The following is a 17,775-nucleotide window of genomic DNA, read 5'->3' on the forward strand; positions in this document are numbered from 1 at the left end:
TTCAAAGATGATGGTTTTGCCTGTTGTGACTGAAATACTCAAGAGGTTGCCCTTTCTGTTATAGGTGCCCTGGCATCGAGCACCCTTGAGACAGAGTCTGGGTTTAAGGCAGGCTGTGTATGGTGAGTTGGGACATTGAGAGTCTTGTCTAGCTCTTCAGTGACCTGTGAACAGCCTTTAGCATCTCAGGGACCGTGCTCTGACACTGCTGACTGAACGGGGTGGTTTGCTGGGGGAACAGACTAGCCTCATGTCCTCTGAAGGCCTGATGGGCCAGCTGTGCTCCTTGGAAAAACACCCAGTATGCCAGAGATCAGCCAAGGTCAGAGAGAAACCGATCCAGGAGAAGACTGAGTTGGAGAAGGGAGGGTAGCCAAGGAGGAGGGCAAGAAGGAAGAGGTAGCGGGCATGGGTCACCTTGTCGAACATATTTGACCTTCTGGTCCAGGCTCGCCAGGCCGGTTCTGGGTCCAGACCCAGGAAATCCCACAGGGAGCAGCCAAGTTCACTGTGAATCCTTGGCAAGTAGCCTGTCACGGAGAGTAGGCTGGCTCCAGAGGGAGGCCAGGAGGCAGGCCAGGCAGTGGCCAGCCTGGGGTTGACTCCGAGCTGTAGGTCAGCCTGACCTCTTTGGCTTCCAGCTCTGGCTGAAGGACAAGGGCCTTGGCATCTACTTTTGCCAGTGTGGTGGCACCAGGGGTTTCCACTCTGTCCCCGTCCCTGGGGCTAAGTGAAGACCCAGGCTCTGGGAGCAGTGGGGCAGAGGGGTTGGGCCTGGCCCCCACCCTACAGACATGTCCATCCCTCCATGCTGAGCCCACAGACTGAGGGCCCCTGCACCCCACACTTTGAGAACTGCCTGTGTCAAGGGCACTGAAGATTCCTAGAATGTCAGCCCAGATCTGCCTCCAGTGGTGAACTTCAACTGGGTGGGGTGGTTATCCCTCTCTGTCCTTGGAGAGCCAGGGCTAGGACACCAGTTGCAGTCACAGGAGGGGAGATAAAGGACAGAGGGGCTCTGATTCTGATGTTCTTTTCCATCATAAGAGCCTTGTTAGTTGACTGGTCAACTCCTTTGGGCCTGTTTGGGAACTCGAAGCTCCATGTTATGTTTTTTGGTTTTTAGTTTGTTTTTTGTTTTGTTTCCAAATCCTGAACTACCTGTAAGAGACAGATGGTGTTAACCTGGGTACTAGCCATAGATGAAACTGCTACCACTGCTCATCCTCCTTCTTGCCATAGCTGTACATTTTAATTCTTGTGGCTTTTTCTTACAGCAAATGTACGGGTCCTACCAACTAACTAAACCTGATTTTACTCCTAACCAATAATTGACAAACTGAATTCAAATCCCAAGTGCCCTGGTCATGTCTTACTTTGCTATAAGATAATTCCCATCTCTCCAGGGTATAATGCAGACAGTTTCCCCAGGTCATTCCTTTTTTTTTTTTTTTTTTTTTTTAAGATTTATTTATTTATTTGTTCATAAGAGACACACAGAGAGAGGCAGAGACACAGGGAGAGGGAGAAGCAGGCTCCATGCAGGGAGCCCAATGTGGGACCTGATCCCAGGTCCCCAGGATCACGCCCTGGGCTGAAGGCTGCACCAAACTGCTGAGCCACCTGGGCTGCCCCCCCAGGTCATTCCTAACGGGGTGGCAACATGCAGAGCTGCCCCTCTTTAACGACAGTTGGAAGAGAAGACAAGGCTGAGACCAGAGCTCATCCCTGCAGTGAGGGAGGTGGCAACTCTGTGGAGCATCCTCTGAGGGCAGGGGCCGGGTGGCAGGTGCTGGTTGTGCCTCCATGAGCCTCAGGATTGGGGAGCCCAGTCACCAGCTTCCCTTCCCACCACCACCTAAAGGCTTATAGGCAGGGGGCATTTAACAGGAGGACTGCATGCAGGTCTGGCTCACTGGTGGTGCCCGTTGGCAGTGCCAGGCCTCCTGTCTGTGCCTGTAATTCCTAGCCCTGTGCCCCTAATCTGTGTTTAGCTCCAGATGCTGTTCAGGCTCTGACTAAAAGCTGGCATCAAGGAGGATATAGGCAAGGGCTTTAAATTTCCTGGATACTGAGGAGAAAGTGGATTTAAAGAGAGAGAGAGAGAGAGAGAGAGAGAGAGAGAGAGAGATCCGAGTATCAAAATGGAAAAGATGCCTGAGTCAACCCCTAGTGGGGTCAAGGCCAGTGATACGAAAGTTGGTACGCCTTATGTCAGGTCCCTTCACTTTTGCAGTTGAACTGCTCTAGCCTCAAACACCGGCAGGAAGTGCAGTGCTCTCATTAATCTCTGCAAGACTTCTCTGGAAACCCAGATTAAGTAGCTCTGTGAAGGGAATCTGCTTATCAAAATACTGATGAATAGGCTGGGTCAAGGGTGAGAGCCAGAGGCATAAACCCCTTGGATTAGAGCGAGTCGTTCAATCTTTATGCCTGTTTTAGCTGCTAAAGCAATTTGCAGTCTAGATCTGATGTTCCTTTGAGAGTCTTCCTTATCCAGAGTTTTTCCCTGGGTCAGCCACCACTCAGCTGTGTCACTGGGTAGCTGCCATCAAGACATCTGTGAGTTCCCTTCTGTCCTGGCGGCGGCAGTCGCTCAGTTCTGTATAACTGGAGGTCCTCCCCAGGGCTCAGGGCCCCTCTGAGAAGAGAAGCAGGTGAACCAGACCAATCACCAGGTATGCTTCAGGGCCTGGTTGTGGTAGATCCAGTCCTTCTGTCCCAAAGTCACCCATCAGAGGCCTTCTGTAGAACAAGCAGATGTGCTTCAGTGCGAGAGGACCAGCCTAAAGATAGGCATGGGCAGCTTCATTGTTCTTTTGGGGGTGGGGGAGCTTCAGAAATAGTGAGAAGTTCCACCACTTTTCTGGATCTTCATTTTTTTCTCATCCATAAGAAATGGGCTGGGGGTGATGATTGTGGGCCTCTTGAGTCTTTGCAGCCATCCAGCTGTCTGCACACGGCAGGCCCTCTGTGTGAACCATTTCTCCCCTCACCCGCCCCTCTGAGAAGAGTCCTGCTCCTGCTGTAGGACCTGGATGCCAAAGATGCGAGGGGAGTTTGGAAGGAAGGAAAGAAAGCTGCATGCCCCCATCTTGAGGCCACTGGGGGATCTCAAGTGGAAGAGCTCGGGGGACCTGACGGGGCAGGCAGTACTGCAAAGGGAACAGTTGTTTTCCACTGTGATGTAGAGGATGGCATCTTCACTTCTTTCCAAAATTTTGTTTTTCCAGGATGGATGATTTGAGAGGGGGCGGTTTCTGCAGACAGCTAATCCCATTCAGAAATTCTTCTTCGCTTCGATCATGGCCCTTCTTAACCTGGACGTACTGCCCATTTCCAACCACAGTCAGCCCTTAAAATTGTAAATTCCGGTTTCAGCTTGGCAGACAGGGAACCCTGGGCTACCAAATGCCCAGGGACTCGTCCAAGATCCCACAATCAATTGATTGGGAGAGCCAGAATTACTGGCGTCTAATTTATATACAGGGAAATGCACGGATCCGTTTTGACAAATTCTTGCAGCTGTATAACCCACATCCCCATCCAGTGACCCAGAATTAGAGTCATTCTCTTGGCCACAAATGCGAGATTACGGGAAGCGCAGAGCTTGATGGGATTTCGGCTCCCATTAAGAAGACCTTCGTGTCCCCTGCTGGCCCCGTTCCCTGAAGTGGCACATGGCATTGACCCCTTGCCTCTCCTCTTTTGTCCCATTCCCAGGGCCTGTGTTATTCTTCGAGATGGATTTCAGATTTCTACCTGTTTTAGACAGGGTTGTCTAGGAAACTAGAAATAACTGCAGATTCCGGGCTGTGCGGGTCGGGTGATCTTCAGCTACTGCATTAGAGCCCCATGATACCGACCTTCTCTGCCTTTCCCCTACACTCTCCTGCCCTCAGGTCACTGGAAGCATCCCTACATGGCCCCATTTGCCTTCAGCTACCCTGCGGGAGCAGAGCTGAGCCTCCAGCTTAACTTACAAGGAGGCGGTGGCTGGTAGCTCTAGATGCTGGGTGACACAGGGACGGATGATTCTGTGTCTGGGAATGTGTGTGACAAGTGGAGGAGGAATGCCTCTGAAATTAAGCTTCTGTTTGACTCATCTTTGTCTTCCAGGAACTGGAGGAGGTGTGTGTTTCACACTGTTCAAGTCCATTCCACCTTAAGCATTTGCCTTTTTTTTTTTTTTTGCACTCATTGTTTCCTTCCCTCCCTCCCACTATCATTCAGAGTAACTGCAGCTGTGAGCATGCACTTGGGGTTACCTCTCTGAAAGGGAACTGCTTATCTGCCATCTGTATCTGTGGAGTGAGAACACTTGTGTCTACGTCAGCAAAGCTGGGGAATCATGAGACCCCTTGTCTCTAAGGATCTCTATCTGATTCCCTTGCCTGACTCTGAAAATCCAAGGCTCCTGACTAGCCTTCAGTGCTCCTTTCACAACTAGCTGCCTGTCTTTGTTGAAATCTGTGGTCCTCTGTCCCCATGCATCTGTAGGTCACCTCCTTGGACTCCCAGCATTTCTAAAGAGGTAGGAGGCAGGCCTGGAGGGAAGAGGAAATGTGGAGAGTCGCACAGTAATGTGATGGAGAAAATGCAGGCCGGGAAGTTGGCAGGGGTTAAGGGGGTGGAGGAGGAGGAGGAGGAGCTGATGGGAGGAGGAGGGGATAGGAGAGGATGAGGGGCAAGGGACGGGAAGGGGAAAGAAATGACTCAGTACTTGAACACCGAGCTATGAGCATGTGCTTAAGCGTGAGAATCACTAAGTCCTTCTGTGCTTCAGCAGAAGAGAGAATTTGAAATCTAGGCTCCTGAGTGTCCCTGTTCCTGTTCTCTATGGCTGATCGCAACCTGGGGTCTGACAGACTGGCAGGGGAGAATCAAGAGCGGAAGAGGCGGGGACCGACTGGCTGTTTGGACGGCCAGCTGTTTTGGCACCGCTGGCTAGAACTTCAGCTGTGTCTGTAATTCCCTTTCACGGAATTACGGGGCCTCGTCCGTGGCCTCCTGTTCCTAGTTGATGCCCCGCCTTTTGGATGTTTGGGCCCTTTCAGGTTCTTGCAAAACTGTCTGAACACTCCGTACCCCCTCAGCTCCAGCCTGGCTCTTTACGCTTGACAAAGCCACCTCCACTTCCCAGCCACCAGCCACCGAGCTGTGCATTGCCAGATTCATCCATAAGCCCTCTTACTGCATCTCTCCCCGGGCCCCTTAGACCTTTGCTCCACGGCATCTTTCCAGTGTCTTTCTCTCCTATGGCCAACACCTGGCCGCTGCCAGCCTGGGCCATTGTAGAAGCTGTCTAATGTTCTTGTCACCTCTAGCCTACGTAGTGTCCCCACAAAAAGCTCAAGTCTTTAAGATTCTCCTTTAATTATGCTAATCTGCTGTTCACACGTCTCCACTCCAACTGCTCCCTACTGCTTATTGGATAAAGCCCAGACTTCTCTGTGTGGGATTCAGACCTCTCTGAAATCTGGCCTCCTTCCTCCCTATCAAATTCTCTTCGTCTCTGCCTCCCTTACAGCACCCCCCCACCCCAGGGGGCCGACAGCGCAGGCAGCATGGGCTGCCCTCAGAGCCTCCCAGGCTGCTGTCACAGTCTCCCCTGCCCCCGCCTGCCAGCTCCCTTCTTCTCCACCTGCCCAAACTTTCCCTGCCCTGCAGCATTGGACACAACCCCTTTTCCCATCAAGGCGGGCTCGTCTCCCCCTGACTATGCCAGCTGCCCTCTGGGGCTTCTAGTGGCGCTGGCTGCGGTCTCCTGATGTCCTGTATTGCCAGCTGCTACTGTGACTCTCATCTCCTCGGCTGAATCACGAGCCCTCGGTGGGAGCAACAAGGTTTGGCATTGATCGGCCCCAGCTCTTGGCCCGGTGCAGCATGCTCGCAGGTTCTTTTGGAGGGAGGGAGGTGTAGTGCTCGAGCAAGGTTTAGAGTGACTCTACACTAGGCTGCAGCAGGATCCCCAGATGAGGATGGAGAGAGACATTTGTTTGACATCAGGAGCCAATCAGTCCTCGACTGACTGAGGGTCGCATGCCGGGCTCCCGGGCTCGGAGGCCTCCTCACACCCACTCCCCATCCGAGGGGTGGGCCTGGGGGCTGGCAGTAAGGACTCCCTTCCCTCTTAGTTTGGAGTTTCACTCGTGTTGCCAAGAACCTAGTCCTGGCTCTGCCTCAATCTGATTCCGCCTCCCTCCTGGAGGATGTTCTGCTTTGGGCTTTATTTTGGCTGCCGGCTTTACTGTTCTGCTGCTTCAGGTTTGTATGTTGAAGGTGTGCCCACGGGAAAATCTGCCAGGTTCTCACCCCACATGTGACTTCTTCCCCAGACTAGTAATTTAAGAGATGTGAGCGTTGTGTTTGCCACTGCCGTTATGCCTGCAGGGCCAAACCCAGCAAGAAGCTTCAGCTGTGACCGCCAAAGCGGGGCAGATTTTAGGGAGGGGAAAAAAAAAAACCCTTAGTGAAAATGTAGAAGGTCCTCTGACAACACTGCAGCATTCTGCCTAAGGATGCAGATACATTCAGACCGATTTCTAATCCAAGCACAGCTCCGTAAGAGCAGACAGCCAGCAAGTCTGAAGCCAGGTGTCTGCTTACTACGAACACAGTGGGCATTCTCCAAGTCCTCACAGGCTTTTGACCAGCTCGGGAGAAAACTGCAGTGTGAATACTTGTGGATGAGTGGGGTGAGGGGAACGTTCCCTGTCCAGTGATTGTACCAAAGCCGAATGCAGAGCAAGGAAGAAAGTCCTACAAATGTGGCTGCATAAACAGGCTGCTGGCCACACCTTGTAAACCTTTGTGCTACGTTGTCTTTGAGTGGGAAGGTGTTGGTGTAACAGGATTTAGTCTGTGGCCCCCTCCAAAAGTTTCTCATCTTGTCAAGGGAAGACTTAAGGAATTCCCTGCTCTCATCTACTAGAATTATCTACTAGAGACCTAGCCTTGTCACTTTGACTTCTCTTTCTTAAACAACCCAGGTGTCCTTATGCAGAGGTTCAGGAGGGATGTCGAGATACAAATTTCATCTTGGGAAAACATGGAGGCCACTGATATTGGTGGGTCCCCAGAGTCCAGCTGTTGATCTGCAGGCCTTCTTTTCTATCAGATTTGCTTGCTTCCTTTGCTGGTCTGGACCAGAGTTAAATAATCCCAGTGTTAGAAAGAACCTCAGAGCTCACATCAATCCACTTTCCACAAGGTAAAAAGATGCCCAGTTCCACAACATGTGTCCATCGAGCCCTGTTTGACCCTTCTCAGCAGTGGGGGTTTTGCTTCGAGCTGTCTGTGTTGCTGCTTCTAATTACTAAAAGGGACTTCCTTTTTTAAATAAGAAAGGGCAGTTCACAGGAGAGGCAATACAAAGGAAAAACTGCTCAATATCCCTGGTAATTAAAGAAAGGCAAATTAAAACGACGAGATGTTCTTTCCCCTAACAAATTGGCAAAGATTTTCTCAAAGGTTCGTTCTCCGTGTAGACGAAGATTTAAGGAAATGGGTCAACACTTGGTATGTGTTAAAAGCCTTAAAATCTGTACATCCTTCGATTTGGCAACACCCTTTCTAGTGCTTTCTCTAAAGGAAAATAATCCTGTTTGTGGGGCAGGGGCTGTAAGGATGTGCCTATTGGTGATGCTTCTAATAAGACCTGAGGAGTAGCCAAGTCTCTAACAACTGGGGCTTGGTTAAGTCAGTAGTGCCACATCCTAAGCATTTCTTGGGCATTTTGTATTCATTAACTCACTTAAGCCTCACGATACCACTATGAAGTAGGCCTGTTATTTTGGCAATTTTACAGATAAAATAACAGCTGCAAAGAAGGCAGGTAACTTCAGCAAGATGATCTGGATGGCTACTAGTGGTGGCAGGATGTCCACCAGGGTGGTTGCTCTCTCCAGAGCCCATACATCCTTAATGCATGTGCCCCGCTGCCTCTCACAGACACGTGAAGCAGAAAATCTGTACTAAGTGGAATGTGGGTACTCTCCCATTTCTGTTTAAAATACTTAAGACCCGGAGATACATGGCATTAATTTGGTAACTGGAAACATTTTGCTTAAAAAGAATCTATTTTTTTTATATTTAGCCAAACTCAGATTTTCTGTAGCCTTTATGCAGCTCATTCATTTACCAAATTTTCATTGAGCTCTTCCAATAAGCCAGGCATGGTGACAGCTGTTCTAGATCAGCAAGGTCGAAAACTGGCCAGGCCTAGCTGGTATAGAACTTGTGTGCCAGCGGGGGAGATCAGTGAGAAACAAGTGAACAGCCATCAAGGGCTGCCACTTATTGATGCCAGCTGTATGCTAGGCATCCTTCCAAATGAGATTGATATCTCATATATGTAGTCCTTTACATGGTTCCTTTTGTAACCCTGGGCAGCATGTGGTTTAATCCTCAAGGTCAGCCAGTCCATAGGCAGTGGGGCCTGGATTCATCTCTGGCAGGGACTCCCTAGCCTAAGCTTCTTTCTTTTCCAGCTTCTCCTCCTAACTCATTAAAGTCCAGCCACAGAGGCCCTCTTGCTTCAGGGTCTTTGCACTTGACATTCTCACTCTCCCATTAGATCTGTGCATGGTGGCCTCCTCATCATGCAGCTCAGAGAGGCCTTCACTGAGCTCTCTGTCTAGGGTGGCTTGTCTCGTCACCTTGTAGGCATTCTTCATCACTTCTATCATATCACCTTGTTTTTTTTTCTTTGTGCAGTTTTCACTATCTGGTATTATTTGACGTTGTTTCACCTGCTAGATTGTAGGCTTCATGGAAAATGTGTTCCTTGTCCTTTTGTTCGCTCTGCTATCCCCAGTACCTAACACAGTCCCCAGCACCTAATGGGTGCTACTGGAGATGGGGGGAAATGAATCAGTGAAGGTGTGATGAGCACCTCCCCTAGAATGGTGGTCTCCAAAGTGAGACATGCATATTGGAAGCCATGGAAGGTGAGATGATCCACTGTGGGGCAGGAAGAAAATAATGACAGACAGATGGACACATAGATACATAGGTAGGCACACATGCATATATCATTCTTTCTATTTTTATGAATAATTTCATAAATCGTTGAATGAAGTATGAATATAATTTACAAATAAATATAACCCATATGCAGATATAATCAAATGTTTGCTGCTAGGGCACATTACCAAAAAACTTGGGGGACCATTGGCCTAGAAGGAAAGACATATGAGGAAATAGGCCATTCCCATGTGGTATCATAAATGCTCTCGACAGAGTGAGCACAGAATGCCATCGAAGCATATAGAGGGTTATCTAACCTGCTTTAGGGGGTTGAAAAATTGTGAAAACTTAACATCTGTTTCTTACTGTTTTGTTAATATTACTAATTATTGTTTTTAAAACTATCCAGAAATACACAAGGTTTTATTTTTAGGCCATTAAAGCCATGTAAGTGACCGTAGCCTTTATGGGAATTTTCTTAATAAATGGTGAAAGAGAGAGCACTTCAGATTTCACAGTTGACTGGTTAGAGAGGTTAATTTCTGAAGAGTTCAAATCTGACTATTTATGACCTGTGGTTAAATATCCAACTTGCCCTTGCTTTCTGAGCTGCAAAATTAATCTGAAAAATAGAAAAATAAACATGTCTTTAGACTCGGTCTTCTAGCTAGAGAGGCCATAAGGCATTGCAGTGGAAGAACTTGGACTCTAGAGTCTGGTGAATTTTGGCTTGAGTCTCCTTCTTGCCTCTTTCTGCATGACTTTGAGCAAGTCCCTTTTCTTGGCTGCCTCATATACAGAATGGGCAGACCTGCTTCAGGGCTGTGATGTTGTGAAGATGAAACAGAACAATGAGCGTGAAAGGCCCAGCTCTTGGCGCCTGGTGGGTCTTTCCCAATGTCAGACCCTCCCGAAGTCCTCTGTTTAGAGAGAAAACTCCATGTGGTCAGAAAGCACGTAAGCATACATCCATCAGAATACCATCAGACATGCTTTCTCTTTTATGTACTTGATTAAATGGAGTCATGCTCCGACAAATTCTTCTTTAAGTCATTGAAATTGATTTCACGTAGACCACAGCCATCCTTCCTGGGCTTGTCTTGACCCTCGACATTTTGCTGGCGATACTATCAGGCTGGATGGAACCCTCCTTTCCCTTCTGGGCTCGAGCTGGAACGATGCTGCAGCTGGATTTCTGCGCTACAAATAACTCTTGTCTTCGGAGCACCAAGGGTTGCAGTTGGGTTGAAGCAGAGTAAACAGAGAGAAGCCGGGACCTTGGCCTGGGAACCTCCTGTGTCCTGGGAGTGAGGCCTCTTGTGGAGTGGGGGAGGAGGGGCGGGTGGCCTGTCTGAGGGAGAGGAATTGGATGGGGAAGGCAGAGCACAGCAGACTCCTTGGCATGCGCTGCAGAAGGATTCCCTGAAGGGCTGCACAGAAGAGAAATGTGCTGTGTGCTTGGCAGGCCAGAAACCACAGAGAACCTGGCAATGCTTTTTGAGGATTTGGGAGCAGAAAAGCAGACTCCCTAGGTGGTTATTTATAGAGCCGGCAGCAGTAATGATCAGTTAGAAAAAATAAATTATAACTCAGTTGAACCTGAAATAACTTTTCTTTTGCAACCCCAGGCATTCCACACAGGCTGCTTGCACACCACTCCCTCCTCATAGTGTTCCTGGAGGCCGAGGGTCCGCGCCAGGCTTGCTTGTGCCTTCCCTGAAGCTTCAGAGCACTCAACGAGGCAGCAGAGAGAGAGAGAGAGAGAGAGAGAGAGAGTGTGTGTGTGTGTGTGTGTGTTTCTGGCCAGAAACAAAGAGTTCTGGCTGGATGATTCCTTTCTTTTCCCCCTGCACCCTCAAATTGCAAAACCATCCTTTCTCTCTTCTCCCTCAACACGTCTGTAACATGCAGCAGAAGGTGGGCCTTGCTGGGAATGTGGAATCCGTGGCACACTGCGCCTCCACTTTCGCACGCCTCGTTCACGTGAGCGTGTGCGCATCAGCTGGTTTTCAGCGTCTGTGTTTGGGCTGCAGCAAGAGCTTCTTTAGTAGAGTGCCTTCCGAGAAGCTAGCTGCCGGCTCGGAGTTCACGAGGCCCCCAGGTTTTCATCCCCGCTCAGCCAGCAAGCAAGACCACCATGATGTTCACGCTGACAGCTTGGCAGTGGGGTCACTGTGAGCTGCCCGACCTGCCACTTGGCATCTTGGCGCTTGGGCACCATCCTGCTTTCCCTCTCTCACCCATCTGCTCCTTCTTTTCTCTTCATTCATTCACTCGTTCAGTTGCTTTTCAACCAGCAAGCATTTGCTGAGTATCTACGATGCAGAAATAAATCCAGAGACTACAAACTGGTGGCACTTGAGCCAGTCTGGCCTGCAGATGCATTTGATTTGGCTCGCAGTGTGGTGTCTTAAATTTGAATTTGCTGCTGACACATGACGATGGGGTGATTTCACATGAGAATGCTGATACCAGGCTTCTCCCCCCCAAACCTGAAGTTCTGGCAGTATGGGCTCACATTTCCACGTGGTAGTATTTTCCATAAGGGCAGCTGCCTCCTTTGGGTAAGGCCAGCCCATCTGATTCAGCACAGATCCCGAGGCTCCCAATTGTCTGATCACTACCAAGACAGCTACCATCTAGGTCCCGTACATGAGCTGTTTCACCCATTTATGTGACCTGTGTGATCCTATGTGCGTTTGAATCGGTGACCCCTGGTGCAGACCCTAATCTGAGGGATTTTATGGTCCAGTGGGAGAGACAGACAGGTGATGTTAGTCCCTAAGGAGGACTGCTATGAGAGCAGTATACTTTGGGAGCACGAGGAGGAGAAGATTGATATTGATGAAAAGAGGTGTTGATGGAGGTGTTTGGAACCAGGTGTTGAGAAGGCAGTGAGAAATGCCAAGATGAAGCTGGGAAGGGCACCCCAGACAAAGAGCTCATGTAGGAGCTCAGAGTGGTGAATGGGCAGGAAAGTGCAGTGTGACAGGGTGAGCAAACCTGAACGGGTTGGGAGTGAGGCTCTTCTCTCTTCGGTGGGATGCTGCATGGCCAGCTCTGCCCAACCCCAAACCAGAGACCATGGGGCCCTTCACACCCACTTCCAGCTGGTGGAGGCCCCTCCTCCAGTGTCTGCCCCGATGGCAGGGTGGGCCCGTGAGCAAGTCCCAGACCTGTCTGCCAGGATTTACCTTGAATAGCAGAGTCCTGCTGTCCCTCCCCACCCTAACCCAGAACCCAGGGAGAGTGGGAGGACAGAAGGAGATGGAGAGGATAAAGTGGGTCTGTGTCCACCCTCAGAGGGCAATGGGTGGCCCTCAACACAAATGCAGTGAGTGGACAGGCTGAAGAAGTCTCCATGGTCCTCCTCCCTCTCCTAGCATCTTTCTCTCTGCATTCCTTGAAAGCCAGCAGTCCTCAGCACATGAATTCCCCTGGTCCTCTCCCTGGCACGCTCACGCTTTCATTATTTTTTATAGGCTGGTATCTCCCCAACTGGCATCGTCAGCCAACCCAGAGCTGAGGGGTTGCGGCGGGGGTGGGGGAGGGATCTTGTAGCTTCTGGACGATTCTCCCTGGAGAGTTCATACGTACCTCAAACACTACCAGCCTCCATCCCTTTCATCCCAGGAACTCCCTTTCTTGCCCTTTCTGCACCTTGATATCTTTCCATTCATGAAGCCCCTTGATGCATGACGTAGCCCCTGAAGCTTTTCAGATTCAAGCAGCTACCAGCACCCATCACATCATAACACTGCCAGAAATGAAAGCACTTGCCTGTGACCCAGACACCCTGATGGGTGCAGCATTTAGGAGCCAGAAGAGAACTTAGCTACTGAAGGTGACCTTAGTGCAGCCCCTAACCTTGGTCCCCACATACCGCACCCTGTGTGTCTGGCAGGACCAAGGACTTCTCCGTGGTTGTGATGAATTCTGTGCCCCCCCCTCCCCCCACCGCCAGACTCTCAAGGGCAGGAACTGGCTGCTGTGCTTGTCTTTCCCCAAATGGGCCGCTGCGTAAAGCCTATGCCCAGTTGTATGTGGTTAGTAGCCAGTTACCCGACTGAATCGAACTCTTGTAGAAGGGATGAGGGGTTACTCTTTGCACGCAGATTTGTCATTAAGGTTATCACTTAATGAAGAGTAGAGACAGTGTCCAGTGGAGACTGGAGTGACTGGGTCAGAGGAGGTGACATCTGTAACGTCAAGGCACCCTATGGCCAAGGGCCTCTTTGCCTGGAGCATTAAAATTTGATTAATGGGAACCTGGTTGCTGCTGGGGTGGTGAGGAGACCTTCGGGAAAGGAAGGAGTGCACCCCTACCCCCAGCCCCTGCTGGGACCTCAAGAAGCCAGAGCCTGGTGATGAGACGGAAATTTGGCTTCTCTGAAGTCCCCATCTCTGGGACTCTGGGTTATCCAGAGAATTTTGGCCAGAAGTTGAGGGATGTCAGCCAGTTTTCTGCCACTTGCCCTGGTTCAGTTCCACTGACGGTTTTCCCCGTGCTCTTCTGCGGCTTCCCACAGTGGTCTTCTCCTGGGCCTCCTTCTGCCCGCACCATCTGTGGCTGTCGCTCTGGCTGCGACACCGCGGGCAGCTCCAAGTGGCCCGTGCCAGGGCCCCAGGGCCACAGTCACGGGCCTGGGGGCCTCCGCACAGAAGCCTGGGAGTTGCCCTCAGTGGGTAGAACTAAGAGAGGTGGGCACGCAGGACTGGGTGGAGATGCACACCCTGAGAAATTTCACAGATTTGGATCCCTCCAGAGACTGCATGGTCTGATTACTAATAATTCAATAGCAAGTTATAGTCTTTTACCAAGTACCCTGATCCTGGAGCATTTTGCCATCCCCATTTTACAGATGAGGAAACTGAGGCTCAGAGAGACTTAAATGACTTGTCTAGGGTTTGAAACCAAATCTTGACTCTAAAACGTCTCATCATCTCACTGTAGGGTTTGCCTCTCGCACCCTGAAAGGGTAGACCCGACCCAACAACAACCTCTCTGTGTGAAAGGGCACCAGAGCTGGGGACAGATTCAGCAGTACCCCCAATCCCTGGAACTTCCTGTCTGCTCTCTCCTGTCATTGAGGACGCCAGCCTAAGGCTTCATTTCCTCTTTCCACATCGTGTTAAAGCACAAGGAGTCCAACTCCTACTGTTGGGAGGGTGAGAAATTCGAAGCAAAGTCTCAAATTTCAACTTTGGGAGCCACGTTGGAAGAAGATGCTCTGTTTGATTTCTCTGTACATTCATTTCTTCGTCCACCAGGTGTGTGTAGAGAGCCTGCTACGTGCCAGGCACTGTTCTAGATGCAGGAGTTACAGTGGTGAACAAGACAGGCTAAGTCCTGTCCTTGGAGCTCACATCCTAATGCCAGGTGGTGATAAGCAAGGCAATGATGAAACAAAATGTTTCAGGTGGTGTTGGGGGCTGTACAGAAAATGCAGAAGGGTGATGGGATAGAAAGTCACCGGCATTTGTGAGGAGTGGGATCTGCTTGGGTTGGTGCTCACGAGAGACTCTTGAGGAGGATGCACCCAAGCTAAGGTGTGGGTGACGGAAGGAGCCTGACACGAGAAAAGTGGAGACAGCAGTTTTCCAGGAAGAGGGACCGGGAAGGGCAGAGGACCAAGTGGAAACCCAGAAGGAGATTTTAAGGAAATAATATGCACGATGGTGTTTGATTTCGTGGACTGTCATCACTGTGGTCCGGCGACACTGTGCCTGGCGGGAGGACTTACCCTGGGACCCTACATACGCGGAATGGGATTTCTGCAAGAAAACCGGTTCTGACTTCTAGGCAGCAGATTCACAGTTGAACTTGGAGAATCAGGAACGGCTTCCATCACAGGCTTGCTAAGAACTGACCGTGGCATAGGATGAGTGCTCTGGCGTGAAGGACAGACAGGAAGAAAAAGCCTAAATTCACCACCAATTGCAGAAACTCCTGACCCTTGTGACTCTCGTAATGGCAAAAGTCAGGAGGTTTTGTAAGATCCCATATGCATGATCTGAAATAGTGCTGTTGAGGTTTCTAGTCTGGGTTCTGCTATTGATTATCTGTGTTTCATTGTCTCTTGGAACGAGTCAACCTCCCTAAACTTGGTGATACTGCATGAAGTGAGCGGGTTAGATCATCAGATGGATTCTAGGGGGCTTCTTATTCTTTTTCTGTTAAAGCCTTCAAATGCCTGCATTGATGATCAGCAGTGAGTTTTCTTCGTGTTGTAGCCTTTTCTGAGCCTCTGCTGTGGGTGAGGTTTGAATGCTAAGTGAAAGTGAGTCATTCGTAATGGTAGCGGATCCTTAACATGATAGGTGCTACTATGAACCTCTCTTGGCGTAGACCAGCTGTTCCCAAACTATAGTCTCCAGACGGGCACTAGCAGCAGCACCTGGGAACTTGTTAGAAATGCAAATTCACAGCCTCTACCCCAGAAACCTTGGGGATGTCACCAAGAAAATCTGTTTCATCCGGAAGACTTTCTACACACTGAAGTTTGGGAACCACTGGTGTAGAGTAGGTGCTTTAGGATTTGGGGACTACCAGTGATGGGCTCTTATATTTCAGTCATTCTTGTGGTCACAAGAAATAGTTATATTTGTAAGATGTTTATCCAGCTTGGCTCGGTGAGCACTCCTGTGGCCGTAAAGCAGAAGGAAAGCTCCCGGCCCGTGCTGGGATCTTTGGGTTGGCATCATGTCCCCAGCCACTACCCCAGGGGAGCAGCTTGGAGGAGAGCCTTAGCAAGGGGGTGTGCTCATCCTAGAGGAAGCCTCGAGTGAGGGCACCCCTGCATGGGCTTCCGCGGAGTCTGGCTTGATCAGAGCAGGTTGTTGATTATGATTAGTGTTCACACTTTCTGAGAATACGGAGCTGTCCTGATGGTAGACGTGTTCGGTAGGTAGATCTGTGTGCACCTGTGTTTGTGAAAATCAGTGGTGCCGAAAGGTCTTGGGTCCCAAATAAAAAGTAATCTGGTGACCGTGCTGTATGGTGAACTTAGACTTCGGATCCAGTTTGGTCTCTTGCCTAAATGTCCACTTGTAAATCTAGGATGAGGTGACCAGATGGTCCAAATCACCCAGGACTGTCCCGTGTTTCCCCTTCCTGTCCCTCTCAGTCTGGTGTCTCGGATTTGGCTCTGCGTTGCCCACTCCTGCTGGATCTTGTCCAGTCGAGGGACATAAACATCCTGGCACCTTCCTGAAGAATGGGAAGAAAGGAGATTCTGGAAGCACAGACTGAGCCGCCGTGCCAGAGGCCGAGGAAGCGGACGCCGGAAGGGAACGCTCCCACACCCCCAGGAGCCCCGAGGAGAGCCGGCGCTGGAGGCGTGCAGGCCCAAGAAGGGGAGAAGTAAGTCTGTTTCTCTGGCAGGGCTTAGAGGAGGGTTAGTAGTAGGTGGGGGTTGGGAGGTGGGGCTGGGATGGCAAAGGCTGGGAGGCAGATGGGCCATGCAGGAGGTGACAAGGGCATGGCGAGGAACATGAGTGCTTCAGCCCAAGCTGGCCTGGCCTCTCTGCTCACGCCTTCTGCCCCCTTCCGGAACTCTTTCATCTCTGCTGGTCCCTGGTCCTTCCTGTCATTCTCTTGGCCCCACCTCCCTCGTTAACCCCTGCCCAAGCCCCTGCTGTGTCCCGCCCGCTGTCCACTCCGTCCTGCTTGCCTCGTTTCTGTCCGTTGTTGACATGATGACAGCAGGAGAATGGTAGAGTCCAATCGTGATAAGTGCTCTCCCTGTTCACAGATGCCAGCCGTGACCACGAGCCACCCCCAGCAGTTCCCGAGCAGTCCGCCCAGGGCCAGCGCGTGGAGGACGCACAGCGGCTCACTCTCACTTTGCAATGGCCAAAGCTGGAACGGAGGCCACAGAGGCCGAAGAAGCAGCGGGGGTCCACAATTTTCAGAATAGCCCTGAGAAAACCATCTCCCGAATTACAGCCAGTTTTGCCAACAAATGTTGTAAGAAGGCCCCGCTGGGTCCCATCATGCCCGGATGCCATTCCTCATGGACCGTGAAGATCTCGCCTCTGCCTTTCTAAGCAGGTTGCTCTCATTTCAGCTCTGGTAGTCCTGGGCGACCTTCTCCAGGAGGAAGTGTGAACTTTGTTTCTCTCTGAGTCCTGGATTAAACTGTCTCACCCGAAACTGGCTCATTTTAGGCTAGAAGCACCTCTAAACGTTGCTGATTCTCAGAAGTTGCCAAGTTGATGGCACACTTGTGTCATATGTGAGCGGGGGTCCTCTTCTGGCCTGGTCAGCATGCCTCCTGGTAGGCTCTTTGGTGCTTTGCTGCCCTGTCCTCCCCGCCCCACCCCATCCTGTCCCAGGGGAGACCCACCCAGCAGGGGGCCCCTGCCTCTCCTGGTGAGGACCGTGTCTGTAGTGGATATGCTGTGGCCCAATGTGTGAAAGAAAGTCTGGTCTGGTGGAACCAATGTCTTTGTAAGTTTGAGGGGAGACGGGGACAGGGCTCCATCCCTGGTAGCTTTCGAGGAGGCCATGCCCTCACCTCAGCCGTTTCTCTTCCAGCCTCACGCTCTTACTCTCACCTTCTCCAGGACAGTGTTCTTGTCTTTATTCAGTTAAAAGTAACGTTGGTTTTTTTGTTGTTGTTATTGAAAAGCAGCACGTCCTTATTATAAAAACATCAGACATGTAGACAAAAAAGAAAGAAAAAATACAAGCCCCAAATCCCACTTACCCCAGAGACAACCATGACGATTCTGTTGAAGAGCTTTGCATAGATGTGATGCCACACACATGCCTGCACATACGTGTGTGTATACAGATATACA

General features: G+C 50.6%; 1 long non-coding RNA gene across 2 annotated transcripts in view; it reads left to right on the forward strand.

Moving 5' to 3' along the window:
- The window catches only part of LOC140594180 (uncharacterized), a 157,102-nt gene extending 139,477 nt beyond the window's left edge, over positions 1 to 17,625 (forward strand). For both annotated transcript variants that reach the window (XR_011994761.1, XR_011994762.1), the window contains exons 3-4: positions 16,098 to 16,333; positions 16,725 to 17,625. This is a non-coding gene — a long non-coding RNA (uncharacterized lncRNA). The remainder of the gene's footprint in view (positions 1 to 16,097; positions 16,334 to 16,724) is intronic.
- The last annotated feature ends 150 nt before the right edge of the window (positions 17,626 to 17,775 follow it).

Source organism: Vulpes vulpes, chromosome 10, assembly GCF_048418805.1.
Source record: "Vulpes vulpes isolate BD-2025 chromosome 10, VulVul3, whole genome shotgun sequence".
NCBI classification, from domain to species: Eukaryota; Metazoa; Chordata; class Mammalia; order Carnivora; family Canidae; genus Vulpes; species Vulpes vulpes.